This window comes from Crocuta crocuta, unplaced genomic scaffold, assembly GCF_008692635.1.
Source record: "Crocuta crocuta isolate KB4526 unplaced genomic scaffold, BGI_CrCroc_1.0 scaffold365, whole genome shotgun sequence".
Taxonomy (NCBI): Eukaryota; Metazoa; Chordata; class Mammalia; order Carnivora; family Hyaenidae; genus Crocuta; species Crocuta crocuta.
The window spans coordinates 69,771-76,272 of NW_027533268.1; positions in this window are offsets into that span (position 1 = coordinate 69,771).

Here is a 6,502-nt window from a genome sequence, read left to right on the forward strand (position 1 = left end):
TGATTCCACTATATTCTTTCCTGCTTTGTCAAAGATGAGTTGGCCATACGTTTGTGGGTCCAACTCTGGGTTTTCTGTTCTGTTCCATTGATCTGAGTGTTTTTGTGCCAGTACCATATTGTCTTGATGATTACAGCTTTGTAATACAGCTTGAAGTCCAGGATTGTGATGCCTCCTGCTTTGGTTTTCTTTTTTCAAGATTGCTTTGGCTATCTGAGGTCTTTTCTGGTTTCCTACAAATTTTAGGATTGTTTGTTCTAGCTCTGTGAAGAATGCTGGTGTTATTTTGATAGGTATTGCATTGAATATGTAGATTGCTTTGGGTAGTACTGACATTTTAACAATATTTGTTCTTCCTAACCAGGAGCACGGAATATTTTTTCCATTTTTTTTTTTGGTGTTTTCTTCAATTTCTTTCATAAGCTATCTATAGTTTTCAGTGTATAGATTTTTCACCTCTTTGGTTAGATTTATTCCTAGGTATTTTATGGTTTTTGGTGCAGTTGTAAATGGGATTGAGTCCTTGATTTCTCTTTCTGTTGCTTCATTGTTGGTGTATAGGAATGCAACCGATTTCTGTGCATTGATTTTATTTCCTGCAACTTTGCTGAATTCATGGGTCAGTTTTAGCAGTATTTTTGGTGGAATCTTTTGGGTTTCCACATAGAGTAGCATGTTGTCTGCAAAGAGTGAAAGTTTTACCTCCTCCTGGCTGATTTGGATGCCTTTTATTTCTTTCTGTTGTCTGTTTTCTGATTGCTGAGGCTAAGACTTCCAATACTATGTTGAATAACAGTTGCAAGAGTGGACATCCCTGTCTTGTGTCCTGAAAAGGGGAAAGCTCTCAGTTTTTCCCCATTGAGGATGATATTAGCATTGGGTCTTTCATATTTGGCTTTTATGATCTCGAGGTATAATCCTTCTCTCCAGTTTCTTGTGGGTTTTTATCAAGAAACGATGCTGTATTTTGTCAAATGTTTTTTTTCTTCATCTATTGAGAGGATCACATGGTTCTTGTCCTTTCTTTTATTGATGTGATGAATCACACTGATTATTTTGTGGATATTGAACCAGCCCTGCATCCTAGGTATAAATCCCACTTGGTTGTGGTGAATAATTTTTTAAATATATTATTGGGTATGGTTGGCTAACAACTTGTTGAGGATTTTTGCATCCATGGCCATCAGGGAAATTGTCTATATTTCTCCTNTCTTGTTTTTTGGGAGACTTTTGATTGCTAATTCAATTCCTTTACTGGTTATGGGTCTGTTCAAATTTTCAGTTTTGGTAGTTTATATGTTTCCAGGAATTTGTCCTTTTCTTCCAGATAGCCCATTTTATTGGTGTATAATTGTTCATAATATTCTCATTACTGTTTTTATTTCTGCTGTGTTGGTTGTGATCTCTTTCATTCTTGATTTTATTTATTTGGGTCCTTTTCTTTTTCTTTTTGATCAAACTGGCTAGGAATTTATTAGTTTTGTTAATTCTTTCAGAGAACCAGCATCTGGTTTCATTGATATGTTCTGCTGTTTTTTTGGTTTCAATAGCATTGATTTCTGCTCTAATCTTTATTTTTTCCTGTCTTCTGCTGGTTGTTGGTTTTATTTGCTGTTCTTTTTCCAGCTCTTTAAGGTGTAAGGTTAGGTTGTGTATCTGAGACCTTTCTTCCTTCCTTAAGAAGGCCTGGATTGGTATATACTTTCCTCTTATGACTACCTTTGCTGCATCCCAGAGGTTCATCTTTGACACATTTTTTAATTGGGGTTAAAAGCCTTATCAAATGTGTCTTTTGCAAATATTTTTACTTGTCTTTGGCCACTTCTACCCATTTTTTTCCTTACTGAGATATAACTGACATACAACATTATTAGTTTTCGGTGTACAACATAATTAGTTTCAGGTGAATTGTATATATTGCAAAATGATCACAATATCTCTGCTTAACATCTATCAACACACAGTTACAATTTTTTTCTTGTGAGAATCTTTAAGATCTACTCTCTTAGCAACTCTCAAATATACAATACAGTATGATTAACTAGTTACCATGCTATAAATAGTATCCAATGACTTATTAATTTTGACCCACTTCACCCATTTAGCCCACTCCCCACCCCTACTTCTGACAACTGTCAAACTGCTCCCTATCTCTGTGAGTTTGGGGTTCTTTTTATCCAGATTCCACATATAAGTTAGATCATATGGTGTTTCTCTTCTTCTGTCTGACTTACTTCACTTAGCATAATGCACTCAAGGTGTCACAAATGGCAAGATTTTCTCTGTTTTATGGCCGAATTATATTCCATTGTATACGTATATACCATAAATTCTTTCCCTTCTTTTGAACTATATTTGATGTACAAAGTTGTATTAGTTTCAGGTATACAATACGGTGTTTTGACAATACTGTACATTATACTATGCTCACCATGATAAATGTAATTATCAGTTGCCGTACAGTGTTATTACAGTACTATTGACTGTATTCCCTATGTTATACTATTCATCCTGTGACTTACCAATTTTATTACTGGAGATTTGTAACTCTTAATCCTTTTCACCTTTTCACACATGTCCCCAATCCCCTTCCCTTTGACAAACATCAGTTATTTGTATTTATGATTCTTTCTCCCTTTTCTTTGTTCATTTGTTTTTTACATTCCACATATAAGTGAAATCATATGGTTTTTGTTTTCCTTTGTTTGATGTATCTCACTTACTGTAATACCCTCCAGGTCCATCCATGTTATTCAAATGGCAAGTTTGCATTCTTTCTTTCCTTTTTTTTTTTTATAAATAGTTTATTGTCAAGTTGGTTTCCATACAACACCCAGTGCTCATCTCCATAAGTGCCCTCCTCCATGCCCATCACCCCCCCTCCCCCACACACTCATCAGTCCTCAGTTTATTCTCAGCATTCAAAAGTCTCTTATGGTTTGTCTCTCTCCCTATCCCCCGCTATTTCCCCTCTTCTTCTCCCCCATGGTCCTCCATTAAGTTCCTCCATTACGTGCAAACATATGGTACTGTCCTTCTCTGCCTGACTTATTTCACTCAGCATAACACCCTCAAGTTCCATCCATGTTGCTACACATGGCCAGATTTCATTCTTTCTCATTGCCATGTCCGTTGATGGTATCACTTTGTGTTTTTTTAATGTTTATTTATTTTGAGAGAGAAAGAGAGAGAGGGAGAGAATGCTCAAGCAGGGGAGAGACAGAGAGAGAGAGGAAGAGAGAGAATCCCAAGCAGACTCTGTGCTGTCAGCACAGAGCCCAATGTGGTGCTCAGTCTCACAACCATGAGATCATGATCTGACCCGAAATCAAGAGTTAGACACTCAGTGGACTGAACCATCCAGGCACTACATCACCTTGTGGTTTTGATTTCCATTTATTTTTGACTAATGATATTGAACATCTTTTCATGCATTTATTTATTTATTTATTTTTTACAAATACTTTGTTGTCAGGTTGGTTCTGATATAACACCCAGTGCTCATCCCCACAAGTGCCCTCCTCCATGCCCATCCCCCCTCCCAACACTGATAAGTCCTCAGTTTGTTCTCANAATCTCCCAATTTTAAGCCTTTCGCCTCCTCTCTAGGGATCCAGCTGAGCCATAAGCACAAAGGCGCGGCCGCCTCTCGTCCCCTCCAGGTCGAGCTGGTGAGTGGGGAGCATTTTCCCTGGGGGGCCGCCTGGGACAAATGTGTCCCACCTAGGGTCAGCTGGAGAGCAGGAAACCGGGCCCCTCTGTGTCCCAAGCGGAGGTTTTTCTCTTCTCCAGTGACAGGGACAGTGTCTTGAGCAGTTTCGGTCACTCTCTTTCCCCTCTAGGCTCCCTGCAGAGGGGCATTCCCCCCCTCCCTCTGTGTCTCCAGTCCTGACCCGATTTTATCTTCCCCAGTTCGCTCTCACGCTAGAAGGTTTTCTCAGTGGACTCTGTCTCCTTTTCCTGCCAAACTCCTGGATTCTGTAAGGGTTCCTTTTGGCTTCAGGCCTTCTTCGTGTGAGACATGGGGGCGAGTGCAATGTACAAAGTTCCTTACTTCTCCGCCATCTTGCCCCCTCTCCACGTTCACATTCTTTCTTATGGTTAATACTCCACTGAATATATATATTACATGTCCTTTATCCATTCATCTATTGATAGACACATAGGTTGCTTCCATACCTTGAATATTGTAACAAAAAGATTGCAATAAACATAGGGGCACATATCTTTTGGAATTCGTGTTCTCATTTTCTTTGGGTTAATACCCAATAGTAGAATTATTAGATCATAGGGTAATTCTATATTTTATATTTTGAGGAACTTCCATGGTGTTTTCCACAATAGTTGTACCAATTTACTTCCTACCAATAGTGTACAAATGTTTTCTTTTCTCCACATCCTTGCAAACATTTGTTATTTCTTTCTTTCTTTCTTTCTTTCTTTCTTTCTTTCTTTCTTTCTTTCTTTCTTTTTTTATTTCTGAGAGAGAGAGAGACAGCATGAGCAGGGGAGGCTCAGAGAGAGAGGGAGACACAGAATTTGAAGCAGGCTCCAGGCTCTGAGTTAGCTGTCAGCACAGAGCCCGATTTGGGGCTCAAACCCACAAACCGTGAGACCATGACCTGAGCTGAAGTTGGACGCTTAACCGACTGAGCCACCAAGGCACTCCAAACATTTGTAATTTCTTGATACTAGCCATTCTAACAAGTATAACTGATATCTCATTGTGATTTTGATTGCATTTTCCTGATTAGTGATATTGAGCATTTTGTCATGTGTCTTTGGAATAATGTCTGTTCAGGTCCTCTGCCCATTTTTAAATTGGATAATTTGGGGGTTTTGGTGTTGACTTGTATCAAGTTCTTTATATATTTTGGATATTATCATTTATAAATATCTTCTGTTCAGTAGGTATCCTTTTATATTTTATTGGTTGGTTTTTTGTTTTGTTTTGTTTTATTTTGCTTTGCAAAATCTTTGTGTGTGTGTGTGTGTGTGTGTAGTCCAAATAGTTTAATTTGCTTTTGTTTCCCTTGCTTAAGGGGAGAACTGTCTAGAAAAATGTTGCTACAGCTGATGTCCAGGAGATTACTGCCTGTGTTTTCTTTTAGTAGTTTTATGGTTTCAGATCTCAACATTTAGGTTCTTAATCTATTTCGACTTTATTTTTGTGTATAAGAAGGTGGTCTAGTTTTATTCTTTTACATGTAGCTGTCCAGTTTCCCAGCACCATTTATTGGATAGTCTGTCTTTTCCCCCATTATATATTATTGCCTCCTTTGTCATAGATTAATTGGTTTATTTCTGGGCTCTCTGTCTTGTTCCATTGTCTGTTTTGTACCAGTACCATACTATTTTGATTATATTTGCTTTGTGGTATGTCTTGAAATCTGCCATCGTATACCTCTTTTGTGCTTCTTTCTCAAGATTGCTTTGCCTCTTTGGGGTCTCTTCTGGTTCCATACAGATTTCAGCATTATTTTTTCTAGTTCTGTAAAAAATATTTTTGATATTTTGATGGGATTGTCTTGAGTTTGAGGATCATCTTGGGTAGTATGGACATTTTATCAATATTAGTTCTTCTGATCCATGAACATGTATGTCTTTCCATTTGCCTATGTTCTTTTCATATTTGTACATCAGCGTTTTATAGTTCTTAGAGTACAGGTCTTTCACCTCCTTGGTTAAATTTATTCTTAGGAATTTTATTCTTCTTTGTTACAATCATAAATGGCATTGTTTTCTTAATTTCTCTTTATGCTACTTCATTATTAGTGTGTAGAAATGGTACAGATATCTGTATATTAATTTTTTGTCTGTCAACTTTACTAAGTTCATTTATTTTAATATTTTTGGTGGAATATTTAGGGTTTTCTCTATATGGTATCATGTTATCTGCAAATAATGATGGTTTTACTTCTTCCTTACCAATTTGAATGATTTTTATTTTTTTTTATTGCTATTGCTAGGATATCCACTACTGTGTTTAATAAAACTGGTGAGAGGGGCACCTGGGTGGCTCAGTCATTTGAGCATCCAACATTGGCTCAGGTCATGATCTCACAGTTTGTGAGTTTGAGCCCTGCATTGGGTTCTGTGACAACAGCTTGGAGCATGGGGCCTGCTTCAGATTCTGTGTCCCCCTCTCTCTCTGTCCCTACCCTACTCGTACTTTCTCTCTCTCTTTCTCAAAAATAAATAAACATTAAAAAATTAAAATAATTATTGCCTTTTGTTTGCTTTTTTTTTTTAATGTTTTATTTATTTCTGAGAGAGAGAGTGTAAACAGGGGAGGGTCAGAGAGAGAGCGAGACACAGAATCTGAAGCAGGCTCCAGGCTCTGAGCTGTCAGCACAGAGCCTGACACAGGGCTTGGATTCACGAACCGTGAGATCATGACCTGAGCTGAAGTCTGACACTTAACTGACTGAGCCACTCAGGCGCCCTGCTTTTTGTTTGCTTAAAGAAGTCCCTTTAACAGTTTTTATAAGGAAAGTTTAGT